Raw genomic sequence first — 15,429 nt, 5'->3', positions numbered from 1 at the left:
TATTCATTTCTCATATTTCGACATCTAGCAAAAATACAGTAGATTTAAATTAGATATTCAGTAAATATTCAGAAATGAATGAATGAGTGATCCAGTCAACTAATCGATGAAGGACTTTGAGTAATGAAATTAAATGATTGAAGTCAATCTTTTGAAAGGTTATTCTGCTGTTGCCATAGTTTGAGTGGTGCATGGAAAGACCATGGACTCTCACATCTAACAATCTTAGATTTGAATCATATTTCAAACTGCTTATTAAGTGTGTATCTTTAGCCAAGTAGCCTGGCTTTTCTGAGTCTCAGTTTTCTCATGTATAAAATGAAAATAGCACTTAACCTTATGGCTTTTTTGGGGGGATTAAAAGAGATGATGCCCATAAATGGCTGGTACAGAGCCTGGCACCCAGAAGAACATCTATCAGTGTTGCTTGCTTACTTCCTTTCTTTCTAAGATCGAGTCACTCAATCGCCTACTAAAGAGAGTGAATGTATTTGCCTGCTCTTCATTACGAGGAGAAAGGCAGCAAGGGGTAATCCCAAAAGTGACTTCCATAGTCCAGTATTTGACATAATAATAATCTGATGGAGTATTTACTGGATATATTATCTTTTAATCCTCTTAATAGCCTCCGAATAACTGATGTAACAAACTATGCAGTAGTGCTATACCCATTTTACAGAGGGGGAAGCTGAAGTTTAGGAGGTTAAATAGCCTTAAGCTACATTTCAGTAAGTGGAAATTTTAGGATTCTGATCCAAGTCTGTGCTGAATCTGAGTCCCTAACCAGGATACTGGCTCTCTAGTGATGGGCAAGCAGTTAGAAGACCCCCATGGATGACCCCTGATCCGGAGTTCTCTAGAGGTGCTCCTAAGATCCCAAGAAGCTGCTTGAGGGTGCTCTAACACTGCCAGCACAATACCAGGCAATACCATCCAAAGAGAGAGGAGGGATAGGAATGTGGGATATGTTCCCCTTTTGTTAGGGTGCTCTGCCCTCTGCTGGTTGCTTTTAATCCTTTTATATACTTGGGTCATTTAAAATGCCAAGTAATCGCTTTTCTATTTAGGTCCCCTTGGTAGTGATCAAATTCTTTTAAATAAGAACACTGCATCATATGTGTTTATGGTTTATAAACATATGACTATTTTCAGGTATATGTGTGTGCTCACTCACAAAACTATGAAGCATAAACACAATGCCTGTCCCACAACAGATGATAAGTAAATATTGCATGAATGAATGACTGAAAACTCACATGCAGGAAAAACACAAAGCAATTAAAGAGTTGGATTGAGTATGGAATTAAGGTGATAGGAAAAAATAATAGCATAGCTACAAAGGAAACTTAATAGTGTGGTGCAGTGAAAAATAACTATTAATACCACCACTTTGCGGTTAAGGGAATAAAGGCACAGCAAGGTTCCATACTTTGATCAAGGTCTCAGCCAAATGAGTAGCCAGATACCTGAATTCAACTTGGCTTCCAGGGAAAATCAACACAGCCCTGCCCTCAGGCTCTAGGCTGGTAAAGACCTTGACCCCAAAGTCTAAAATGAGTAGTGGGTTCGTTGAAGGTCCAGAAAGTATGAAAAGGAAGTGAGGGTGTGTGTTCCCTAAAGATTTACCATGTGCAAGTGTAGATGGGGGTGAGGCGCTTCAGTAAGGAGAGCTACAGATACGTGGCTTGTAAATATTGTTCATGTAAGTCTCAGAAATACCAGAAGGGATAGAGTTTTCTGCAATGTCTTCAGATGAAGACACCAAGGCTCAAAAAGCGCTCATAGGTTGAAACTTGATGGTCACTTTTGTCTCAGAAACTGAGAAGTGGTTGTTCCTATGTGCCAGATGTGGGAGCCAATAACAGAAGCATCTGAAAAACAGGCAGGAACCACAACACTGAGATGGTGAGCTTGCTGGATGCTAGGACCTGATCTAGCTCAGCATTCCTCAAAGTTTGAGGTGTGCACAAAAACCTGGCCGTTTGGATAAAATGCAGGCTTGGATGCATTAGGTCTGGATTGGGGCTTGCGATTGTGCTTTTCTAACAAACTCCCAGGTGACACCCATTCTGCTGGCTCATGGACCACACTCTAGTAGTGAGACTCTAAGCCCTCAGTCTGACATCTGGCAAAAAGTTGATGCTCCCCGTTTCTTGAACGAACGGACAAATTAATTAATTGATTGATCAATCAGCCAAAGTTGACATTTCTGCAATTATAATAAAAATCAGGAGTCAACAATCTGTGTCTTCTTTCAAGCCTAAATCTCTTTTGTTAACAAATTATTGCTTTCTCTTATTTTGCTCTCTGGATGGTCACACTGAGATCTTTTCATCTCTTTTCTAGTTAATAAAAGTCATTGGCACGGTGACAGGAAGCACTGCTTCCCAGGCTGGGATATTTTAGAGACAACACTTGTAAGTAAGGATATCTTGAAATATTGCTGAAAAATTCTGACACTCGGGCATTAGGAATTTTCTCACTCATTTTTCTCCTTTCCTCCCTTCCTCTTCACTTTCTTTCTTTCTAACAAAAATGAACGTGAAGCACCTGGATTTCTGTGATTTCTATTGTCTCTTGTTTCCAATCTCCGTATGTGGCACTCCAGAGGACAGGATTGCTCCTCTGAATGCAGCAGACCTCTTCCCCCCACCTCATTCCACCCAAAACCCAAACAGAGAAATCACTCTAAAAGCAATTCTGACAATTTCCCCACTCAGTGTCAACTAACCCACTATTTCTGAATTAGGTATGCAAATTTATCACCCAGATCAGCAAAAGTGGGAGGCCATCCGTGGGTGTGGGGACTTAATGAGCATTTTATTACCTTCAACACAGTGCTTCCTGGCCTGCCCAGTTAGCATTTCGTGAACACTGCTTGGAACTAATGAGATCATCCCAAACCTCTTTGCTCTCCAGGTCCTCTGGGGAAAACAAAAAAGTGCTGGAGGAAAGGGAAATGAGGGCCCTGTCAGGACGGATGGCATCTGCTTTTCTGAGTTTTCTTATTTGTGCCGTATCTTTTGAATTCTAAGTAAAAGGCTCGGAGAAGCTAGGAAAATGTCTCAATGCCATCCTGAGGATGTTTTTCTCTAAATTCAAATAATAAAGTAAAAAAATAGGTATATAATAGGTACATATATATATATATGCCATATGTATACAATGAGTTTAATAAAACCAATGACCTGATTGAGTGCATTGAAGCACAGTCAACAATAACAGTGAAATTAGCTGCCCTTCCATACTTCTAATCAGTCACAAAGGGGAATTGGGTGCTTCCCACTATAATAACAATAATAATTTCTATATCATAGTATTTATTAATATAAAATACTATAGAATTATATATTATTATTTATTAATAATAATGAGTATATTATTCTAAAAGTTATTTGAAAGGTTATAAAGCCATGGAATTACAGCAATTCCGAAAAGGAAAGGAAAAAGAAAAATCATTCCCACTCCCATCATTTTAACACAATCGTAGTGAGTGTTAAATTTTATTTTCTTCCTACCATTTCATTATGCGCATCCTATTTCACAGGTATGTACATAGTAACCTTGTAATTTTGTGTCCAGACTTTTTTCACTTGCTGTTTCCACATACCTTTATAAGCATTTTTCTATACTATGATCTGACATTTATGCTGATTAATTTTAATAGCTTCGTGATGTTTTTTTATCAAGTAAATATAAACAGTTTTTATTAGTAAATCTACTCTAGTGTCTCCCGTTAATAATCAAAAGTTTTCAAAGGTAGAGAAATACGTTTGAAATAGTGCCTAGACTTCGACTTCAAGATTTAAAAGTTGGTGTTCTCTTGTACGCATTTTAAAATCGCAGGTAAGCCAGAGTGAAAAGAGGGTGTCAGTTGACTCGGATTCTTTGACTGGCTCAACCAGTCATACTGCTTTCAACACCCTGCTTCTTGTTAATCTTCAGTGCCTATGAAATCAGCGACAACTATTTCTCTTACCTTAAAGTGCTGTGGGGAGGACTCCACGTGGAGAAGCACATTTACATCTTGAAAGCACATATGCAACATATTGCAATGTCATCTGGTTATTGTCATTTTATGCTATTCTGTAAGGCTCTTGCAATGCCTTTCGTCTTGAAAAGGCCGGGAAGCCTAGGCAGATACTGGAAATTACCATTATCAACAATAAAATTCAAAAGCAAGCAAACAAACAACTTGGCTAGCTGATTTCCAGAAGAATGTCAGCATAAGCCGTGGTGGGCTTTGACTGCAACTTCTGGGGCTGCACAGAAGGTCACCTTCTCTTGGACCCTCAGATACTCTCTGCCCCAGAGTCCATCTTTCCCTCTCAGTCACGTTGTCAGCTTGGACTCCATGATCTTTTTCTAGCTGGGGTCCTGTGTCTCTCTTTATCATAGGCTTGACTGTCATTTAATTTCATCTGTTTTTCTTCTGGTTTAGACTAGACAGGATTTCAGATTCATGAGGGCTGTGTAGAAAGCGAAGGCAAGCCAAGCTACATGACTTTAGAAGCAATCGCTTGTAAAATTAAAGAATCAGATTTTACACTGCTGATAAATTTTGACATTATTATTTTGACATTACTATGTACAAAATATCTCTCTGTCTCTCTCTGATCTCAGCAAGTATGTGAGAGTCAGAAATAAAATCTCTCTTACCACTTACACATAACCGCAAACCACCAGACTCAATTAAGTGTGACATACCGGTGAATACTGTTATAACAAGAGCCACAAAGGGATAAAACATAGAGAGGAAATCATCGATGAAAGTAATATACATGACGATTTTATCTCAAAAGTAACAGCAAGGTGGTTACTATCTAACAGCACTTTGTGTTACATCTTTCTTCTGCTAATGGACACAGCACAATCTGGAGCATCAAAGGAAAAATTAATACAAGTGGAAAACTGCCACTCATAACTAGTTTTTCCCAGTAAGACATTATTCCTTTTTTTCCATTTGTTGACTTTCAAAATTATTTTGCCAATGTTTTCAGAGAATTACTTGTCTCACAAATGCCTTCCAGTAAGTCAAGTTTCTTTTCTTGAAACTTGAAACTTCTTCCCCATTCACACAAATTAATAGGCCAACTGTCACTTGTGTTGCTTTTGGCTCTAGGTGCCTGCCTGGGCTCCCTGCATCTCTATGTTCTCCTCTTATTCCCAGTCTGCCTTGCAGTTAGTTTGGGCCATGTGACCATTTTTGGTCAATGGACTGAGAATAGAAGTGACTGTTAAACCCGGCGTGCCTCATCCATCCTTTTTCTCCCACTGCTGCAGCACCTTGTTGGGGGTGGAGGGGCATTCTTTCCTGATGGAGATTCCGTATTGAAAGAGGTATAAGATAAGAGATAGCTGTTGAACCCACATGCAACTGTGATACAAGTGAAAAATAAACTTTTTTTTTTTGCGGTACACGGCCCTCTCACTGTTGTGGCCTCTCCCGTTGCGGAGCACAGGCTCCGGACGTGCAGGCTCAGCAGCCATGGCTCACGGGCCCAGCTGCTCCGTGGCATGTGGGATCCTCCCGGACCGGGGCACGAACCCGTGTCCCCTGCATCGGCAGGCGGACTCTCAACCACTGTGCCACCAGGGAAGCCCAAAAATAAACTTTTAGTGTATCAAGCCACTGAGATTTCAGAGCTTCTCTGTTGCACACATTAGTATTCAGTAACCTGACTAATACAGCTTTGCAACAAAGCAGGTTCAAATGCCCAAATGATTTGGGTAAAGGACACATCTGCATATCTTGCCAGTATTTCACACAGAGAACTGTGTCTGCTGCATAGATAATTTAAATTCACTGCTCAATTATTTTCAAGAGATTGTTTTTGTAACATGAATTTTCCTCAGTTGCCAAAATTATCTCTTTGCCTCATCTTAGAATGTTTTAGTTCTGTATGTGGTCATCTTTACTAGGCTGTTAGATGCTGACTAACTGACACTCTGTGATTAGTTTTTATCTCTGATGTGACATGACCTATTAAAGTGTTCTTGCAATGTGTGGTTGGTACCAAATATATGGCTTATAAATGAATGAATGAATACACTCATTTTCAATATCTATCTCATTTTCAGAAATGACAGTTTAATGATTTAATTCATTGTAAGATACATAGTGGAGTATTATTGAGGCTATGATGTATAATTGGAAGAGAGGAGGCAGCAGAATCTTAAGTTCTGATTCTAAATCTCACCTCCACAAACCAGCTGCAAGACTTTCTGCAGGATATCTGTGTTCTCTCAGCCTGTAACTCCACTCCCCCTAAAAGAGAAAATGTGGGGATATTTCATTGGGTTTTTATGAAAATTAAATGTATGAAAGTACCTGAGATCTCATAAGACACACAGTAAAGGAATTTCTCAATAAACACTAGTTATTCTCGATAAGCATATTCTTTAGCGGAATCACAGCCTCACCTAAGAGATTTAAAAAAAACCCAAAAACCTCCAGTTCAGACGTTTTATGGCATATGACCACCAGATGGCACCGTTGAGTCAATAGCAAAGACTTTCCTGGAAGAAAGGGGAGAAAATGTCAATTCTGAAAGTCTAAAAAGGTATATTCACTGTGATCACAACACAGATAGATGCTAAATATTATGAGATCTGTGCTGTATGTTTTCATTTTTATTGACTTCTAATACTTAGAAAATACTTAGAACATAATTCACCATTGGCAGATTGTTATTATTATTATCATCATCATTATTATGAGCAATGGAAATGGAGACATACTTTATTTTTTTTAGCCCAGGGTTGTTTATCAGAGAATTATCAGGCTTTCACAAAGAGAAAAGTTTCAAATTCCTTTTCTGGAGGACACATAGATATGGCCAGGACAGAAGAAAGGTCCTTCTCATAAAGATTGGTCCCTGAATGACAGGAAGGAGAGTGAACCCCGTTCCTCTGGGCAGCCGTGCAATATGAAATGAGCTGATATAGTCCTAAGGCATGCCTGTCATTTGTCCTCAACTCTGGGTCTTCCCAAGAAGGGACCTTCTCTTAGTCCCTTGGAAACTCCCCTGAAAGCCCTGGCTTCTGAACTCCTGTGCTCCACAGACACTGTTCTATCTCCTCCATCTCCTGGCCCTTTGATTCAGGTTGACAATCACTTAGCTCCATCTGCCTCTCTGCCCTGTGAGCTAGTGAGGGCTTCTCACATACCTGTGGGCTGAGGAGGAAAAGGAGGAGAGTGTCACTTCATTAAAAAAAAAAAAAATGAAATATTTTAAACATTTAGAAAAGCATGGCACACAACATCTCTGTACTCACCACCTTCATGTAGCAAATGTTATCATTCCATCATATTTATTTCAGCTGTTTAAAAAAACTGTAGACAGCTAAAATCTTCACCCACCATTCTATTTTCTTCTTTCTCTCTACACAGAGAACTATTACCAGGGAATTGGTAAGTGTCTTGTAATGCATTTATTGATTCTTTGGCTATTTATTTATATAATGGCTCTGAAGGTAATTCTGTGAGGTGTACCTGCTTTTTCTGCTTGGAAAACTAGAGAATGAAACAGGCAGAGGTAGAATCATTCAGTGTTCACTTACCCTTCCTCCCTCCCTGCACCCAGAGGCCTATGCTGTGTCTGTCTGACCCCATCTTTCTTTCATGTTCTCATTCCTCAGGATGCTGCATTGAAAGGTGCATGCTATTTAATCTCAAAGGGCATAGATTTAGTTCCAACTTGTCTATGAATACACTGGAAGACCTTGGGCAAATCGCATCATTTCTCTGAGCTGCATCAAGTTATCAATATACAGTGTCTGAAATATAACACTGTTTTTATGGGGATCATTAATTTAGTTTACAATTACGTATTATAGATTTTTATGGCAATGGAAAATTATGCATTTCTAGTGCTTGGCATTAGAAATGCAAACTCAAATAATACAGTATCTGTAGGAAAATAAATCCCCTTCTTGAGTGGAAAACAGGAGTATTAAAAACAATTACTATCTGATGTGATCAGTATTATAATTTAGGTATTTATTAATTGCTGTGGGAACCCTGGAGAGGAAAATATTAGTTGTGCCCTTAGGCATCAAATGGAGCTTTATTGTTGTTGTTGTTTGGTTTTGATTTTGATTATTTTAAGGTGACAATCTGAGTTGTGCGACACAGATGTGTTGGGGAAAAAAGAGAGTGAAATCAACATAGATATGACACTTATTAATGCCTGGCACCAAACATATCCAGTCTCACTTCCTTTCTCATCTATCCATTTGTATTCTGTTTTTCCTTTCTTTATCCAGTGCTTATACTGTGCTTGGTATTAAGAAAATGACATTTTGTTCCTGTTTTCCAGATAATGAAGCTGAGACTCAGGGAGGAAAAACAAAGCATCCAAGATCACAGGACATATAAGGACTGCAAGCACATCCCCACACTCTCTCACGGCACCACCTGGGTCAGGAGGGGTGAGTGGGTATGGGGGCTTGGAGGTATAGGCTCAACCTCCACTCAGTCCCCTCTGAATCAAAGTCATTCGGGGATAACTCTTCAAGTCAAAACTGGCCTTATGCTAGTGGTATTCTTTGCCAGCATCTCACAGTGTATCTCCTCCCTCCTTCTTGAAGCTCTCAGCTCCCCTGGCTTCTAAGAGCCCACCTCTCTTGACATTTCTGTACCTCCTCCCACATGCTCTCAGCCTCCCCAGAGGCCCACACCTTGCAGGTGGCTACATCCAGGTCCCGTCTGAAGTCCATGTTTCTTTTACTTTACCCCTTGCATGGCTGCTCTCACGGTTTCAACCCCAACCTCTACGCCAAGCCCTGGAGCCAGCTCTGTGTCTCATCGTCGGGTCACAATTTGAACTTCTTAATTAGAGAAACTTTCCTGACTCTCAGAGAGTCAGGTCTCAATCTCATATTCTTCATAACACTAATTATAATGTTAAATTATCTAACTTGATGTGGTTATTTGTTTAAGAGCTTTCTCCTCTTCCAAATTCTAAGTTCTATGAAAATAGACTGTATCTGTTTAGCTTGAAACTGCATATCCATTGCCCAGCATGACAACTGTACATAGTAAGTGCTAAATAAGTACTTGTTGAAACACTCGCAGTGAAAGAAAAGCAAGTTCTCAGATATTCATCTTTAGTTTATACCATAGCATTTTTGTGAACTCTTAACCCACGCATCTCACTTACCCCTTAATGCCAGACAGACACGTCACACACACACAGGAGGAAGGTCTACATTTAAATCTGCCTTCCTGTATATTCTCTCAATGGCTAAATGGCTTTGGGCCCCATGGTCCACTTGGACAACCACCAGCCTAGGTTTCTACTTCATCAGAGACTTCTCTGTATCCCTCTTCTCCTCCATTCAAATAATCATCCATTCACGCTGACTGTCCTACTAAATATTTTGCAAATCTCTCCCCTTCCTTTCGTCACATCCATATGATTATGAACCTACTTCAAACCCCCATGTTCTCCCATCAGTAGCAATAGCCTTTATTTAAAGCTACCCTTTTGAGTCTGGTTTTCCAAACTTCATACTTCTGTGTACCACCTTCAGAATACATTTTGCTGTACTCATCACATCTCCGTAGCAACTCTATTGTTATTTAGGTTATTAAAAATAAAGTTGGGGGCTTCCCTGGTGGCGCAGTGGTTGAGAGTCCGCCTGCCGATGCAGGGGACACGGGTTCGTGCCCCGGTCCGGGAAGATTCCCACATGCCGTGGAGCAGCTGGGCCTGTGAGCCATGGCCGCTGAGCCTGCGCGTCCAGAGCCTGTGCTCCGCAACGGGAGAGACCACGCAGTGAGAGGCCCGTGTACCACCAAAAAAAAAAGAGTTGGATCCTCTTTTTAAATTTAGCTAAATGTTTGCTAAGCCATAATATAAATGAATACAATTTTCATATACTAGTCATCATTTTTCTGATTAAAATGATGATTAGTATATTTCTAAACATTTCATATATGTTTAGAAATTTCTAAACATTTCATATATATTTATGTGATAAACATATAATCATTAACATTAAAAATATTAATTCAAAGGCTACCTAAAATCATGTCACTTCACACATCCCTTGTGGAGCATGTGACACATTCCCCAAATGCTGACTTGGTTTACTATGTACGGTTCATGTTATAAGGGCCTCTCCCTTGTATCTAGTTGAACATTCTATGTCCTATCTAATTGAGTCATTATAGAAACATCTGTCATAAGTATGGTTATCTCTATTTTACAAAAGACAAAATGAGAGGTTAGGGATGTTAAGTAGTGAGCCCAGTGATAAGTAAGGGACCCGGATAAGAAGCTAGTTCTGAATGATGGATCCCTATTTGGCTCAGGACACTGCTGTCCCTACTTTAGCTGTTGGTCATGTTCCCTTCAGTCCTGAACACTTGGATTCCTTGTGTCACACCCTTCAATGTCACCCTATTGTTTGCAGAAAAAAGCCTGTATACCTTAGCACAATAGATCAGACCCCATAGGCACAGTGCTTTACTACCTGTCCTGTCTCATCTTTCACTTTGCCCTGCCTTGTGCTCTGTGCTACAGGAACTCTGACCTGCTGGCCGGAGGTCACACTTCTGTGTGATTTTTGGTTTCCAGCCTCTCTTAATTCTGTCCCCTATGGATGGAAGGCTCCTCTCTCCACTGCTCTGCTCATCCTTCTGTGCCCTCTCTTCCCTCTTCTCCTCTGTTAACACGTATATGTAGCCTCACCTCATTTATTATTTTTATATTTTTTACATCTTTATTGGAGTATAATTGCTTTACAATGGTGTGTTAGTTTCTGCTTTATAACAAAGTGAATCAGCTATACATATACACATATCCCCATATCTCTTCCCTCTTGCGTCTCCCTCCCCCCTCCCTATCCCACCCCTCTAGATGGTCACAAAGCACCGAGCTGATCTCCCTGTGCTACGCGGCTGCTTCTCACTAGCTATCTATTTTATGTTTAGTAGTGTATATATGTCCATGCCACTCTCACTTTGTCACAGCTTACCCTTCCCCCTCCCTGTGTCCTCAAGTCCATTCTCTATGTCTGCATCTTTATTCCTGTCCTGCCCCTAGGTTCTTCATGATCTTTTTTTTTTTAATTCCATATATATGTGTTAGCATATAGTATTTGTTTTTCTCTTTCTGACTTACTTCACTCTGTAAGACAGTCTCTACGTCCATCTACCTCATTACAAATAACTCAATTTCGTTTCTTTTTTTGTGTGTGTGGTACACGGGCTTCTCAGTGTTGTGGCCTCTCCCGTTGTGGAGCACAGGCTCCAGACGCGCAGGCTCAGTGGCCATGGCTCACGGGCCCAGCCGCTCCACGGCATGTGGGATCTTCCCAGATCGGGACATGAACCCATGTGCCCTGCATCCGCAGGCGGACTCTCAACCACTGTGCCACCAGGGAAGCCCTCGGTTCTTTTTATGGCTGAGTAATATTCCATTGTATATATGTGCCACATCTTCTTTACCCATTCATCTGTCAATGGACACTTAGGTTGCTTCCATGTCCTGGCTATTGTACATAGAGCTGCAATGAACATTGTGGTACATGACTATTTTTGAATTAAGGTTTTCTCAGGGTATATGCCCAGTAGTGGGATTGCTGAGTCGTATGGTAGTTCTATTTTTAATTTTCTGAGGAACCTCCATACTGTTCTCCAGAGTGGCTGTATCAATTTACATTCTCACCAACAGTGCAAGAGGGTTCCCTTTTCTCCATACACTCTTCAGCATTTATTTATTTATTTATTATTATTATTATTTTTGCGGTACGCAGGCCTCTCACTGTTGTGGCCTCTCCCGTTGCGGAGCGCAGGCTCAGTGGCCATGGCTCACGGGCCCAGCCACTCCACGACATGTGGGATCTTCCTGGACCGGGGCATGAACCCATGTCCCCTGCATTGGCAGGAGGGCTCTCAACCACTGCACCACCAGGGAAGCCCCAGCATTTATTGTTTGTAGATTTTTTGATGATGGCCATTCTGACTGGTGTGAGATGATACCTCATTGTAGTTTTGATTTGTATTTCTCTAATGATTAGTGATGTTGAGCATCATTTCATGTGTTTGTTGGCAATCTGTATGTCTTCTTTGGAGAAACATCTATTTAGGTCTTCTGCCCTTTTTGGATCGGGTTGTTTGTTTTTTTGATATTGAGCTGCATGAGCTGCTTGTAAATTTCAGAGATTAACCCTTTGTCTGTTGCTTCATTTGCAAATATTTTCTCCCATTTGGAGGGTTGTTTTTTCATCTTGTTTATGTTTTCCTTTGCTGTGCAAAAGCTTTTAAGTTTCACTAAGTCCAATTGTTTATTTTTGTTTTTATTTCCATTTCTCTAAGAGGAGCCTCACCTCATTTATGATGCCCTCTGAGAGCTCCTTCTCCAGTTCCCAGGGTGGGTTGCTGTGTTTCTCCTAACACTGCCTGCATCTGTATCTCACCTTACCACATTATATTACAACTACCTGCTGTGTTTCCAATTTCCTCCCAAAGACGATGTCCCCTGCAGAGAAGACCTGTGTTTGTTGTTTACTTACTTCTGTGTCCAGCAAACCTAACCTAACATTTCTAGGTTCAATAAATCAGAAGTAAGTACATGAACCAATTCTCTCTATTTAATGAAAATTTTCATGAGAATAGGTACTCAGCTCCATTTTTGTATTAGTTGCCCACCTAAGTATTTGTTGAAATAGAATACAGAAACATCTATTGCACTTAGGACATTCCTGTTATTCTGATCTAATTTAAAACCAGATTCTTTTTTGAAGAATTTTAGTTGGCTTTCAGAAACAATATTAAACCATGTGGCCATCTTGTTGTCCTTTTTTGTAGAAAGGGGGCACTCTTTAGGCCTCTGTGGTTTGTTCCTTTAAGAACCTGACTGTTCAGCCTTCCAAGAAGCAGGGCTACTGTTTCTGTTGATAAAGAGATTGCCCTGGGAAGCACCTTCCCAAATTCTGCCTGCTCAACTTTTGGATTCTCGCCCGGTGCTTGATAACTCTTTTTAATTAGCCCCTTGGTGATCTTCCTTCTCTCCAAAACTACTATTTTGTTGCAGAGAGACAAGGACAATCTCTTTTCCCCGAGAGATAATCCTGGATCCCCACTGCGGAATCAGATGACTGTTGTAATGGGTTTCAGAGGCTCTTGTTATCAGTGACTGCTGTTCATTGTCTGGTGACACGTGTGGGTCACGAGTTCTTTATTTTGAATCAGACTATTTTTGCAATCGTTTTCATCATCAGTTCATCCCCTGCTCTTTTTTTTCCCAGTAGATTTGTGTTTCCTCTGCTGGATGAAATGTTACCCAGACCTGGGGATTTAGCAAATGTCGATTCCAGTTTAGCTTCACTCAAAGCATCAAACTACCTCAGACAGAACTAGTTCCTTCTCCCAAATGGGGCAAAGAGGGCATCATTTCATTCCTATTTCTATGAAAAGAAATAAAGATTGAGATAGAATTGAGCTTGCTGTAAGTTTCTCTCCTGCTAAGAAGCTTGTTCAGGAGGACACAGGACATGGCTCCCTTACCTTTGCATTTTCTGGGCTTGTACCCAGTGGGCTGTTTAAATATCTGTTGAGATGAATGAAAACAAAGTGATTGATCTCTCTGTCTCCAGATTTTCCTATCTTTGGCAGAGGGACCTTCATAAAACAAAGATCTGACCCATCTGCTGGGCCTGACAGTGGAAATCCCCTGGGATCTGGCATTGTGTGCTGCTCCATTTTCATCTTTTCTTGCTCCTTACTTGGCATCTGAACCCTTTGGAGCCCATATGGGGCTGCTTGAGCCCGATCTCCAAGCCCATCATGCCCACCTTCTGACTCTGCTCTGTGTTCTGAGCATGACTTGTGTTTATCATATCCTAAGACGTCAAAGATCTTACTGCCAATTGGTCAAGTGTTAGGACCACTTCGAAGGGTGGGAAGGACATAATACCACATCCAGTGGTATTATAAATGGACATTTATGATACCACTGGATCACTTCGAAGGGTGGGAAGGATCTGGTTTCTCTTATTCAAAGTCGTATTCTGGGGAGTTCCCTGGTGATCCAGTGGTTAAGACTCCCAGCTTCCACTGCAGGGGGTGCGTGTTCCATCCCTGGTTGGGGCACTAAGATCGCACAAGCCACATGGTGCAGCCAAAAATTAAAACAAAACAAAAAAAAACCAGAAAGTTGTATTCTGGGGGGGCTTCCCTGGTGGCGCAGTGGTTGAGAGTCCGCCTGCCGATGCAGGGGACACGGGTTCGTGCCCTGGTCCGGGAGGATCCCACATGCCACGAAGCGGCTGGGCCCGTGAGCCATGGCCACTGAGCCTGCACGTCCGGAGCCTGTGCTCCGCAATGGGAGAGGCCACAACAGTGAGAGGCCCGCATACTGGAAAAAAAAAAAAAGTCGTATTCTGGGTGTCTGGTATAGTGTATGGCACAGAGTAGGTGTCGAGCCAGCCAATTATCTATTAAATGCATGAGGGGTGAATGAAGGAGTCCACACTCTTTTTACAATGCCCTCCCTTGCCCTTCTACCTGCTCGTCTCCTTCATTTGCTGTCTCAAACTCGTGGTCTGCTTTTCAGTTCAGATACATATTGCTATGGCAGCCTTCTCAGATCAAGCCCCTGACACTTGGATGAAATCTTCCTTCTCTGTGACCGCATAATGCCTTTGCAGACATTTCTCATTGTCTTTCACACCACATTGTAAATCTCTCTTTATTGGTCTCTCTCCCTATCCTTCTTGGATTACGGATGTCTAAAGGTGGAAGTTTTAACTGAGTCATGCTAGTTTTCCTGACTTTAGGGGCTCTACTGTAGGAGGCACTGAAGATATTTCGATTGAAGCGATGACCAAGAAAATATGTAATGTTTTACAGCAATACTATATCCTGTGAAAGTGGGAAGTCAGCCCAAACAACAGGGATCAATTGAAATACCACTATCTGTCTGGTGAGATGAAACTCGGAAGAAAAGAAGCAACACAACTAAAGGAACAGATCATAGATCTGCTGGTCCTTGGGGTCTACGAAATGCTTTTGCAACTCCTCCATTGATTCCCAGAGACCTGCTGGGACTCAGGTGATAATTAACAATGTGCAGACAAAGACAACAAGGGAAATGAAGCATCTTTTAAATATATTCAAAGCCAAATGTCTTCAGCAGGGATATCAGCAAGTAATTTCCCAGAAGAGATGACAGCTACTGCTAAAGGGTGCTGGGACGAGGAAGTGAACAAAAGGATATGTTTTAGTTACAGAAGGCTGCACAATATCTGACTGCAAGTCATTGTTCCTGAGAAAAAATGGACATTTATAATACCTGATTATTTTGGTGTTCTGGAGACCAATTTCAATGTGTGTGTGTGGTGATTCCCACACCAACAATCAATTCTCCAGACACCAGCTAGTGTCCTACAATTCAACTCAAATTTTGACAGTATCTA

The sequence above is a fragment of the Globicephala melas genome, chromosome 5 (assembly GCF_963455315.2).
Source record: "Globicephala melas chromosome 5, mGloMel1.2, whole genome shotgun sequence".
Taxonomy (NCBI): domain Eukaryota; kingdom Metazoa; phylum Chordata; class Mammalia; order Artiodactyla; family Delphinidae; genus Globicephala; species Globicephala melas.
This window is presented reverse-complemented; position numbering follows the sequence as displayed.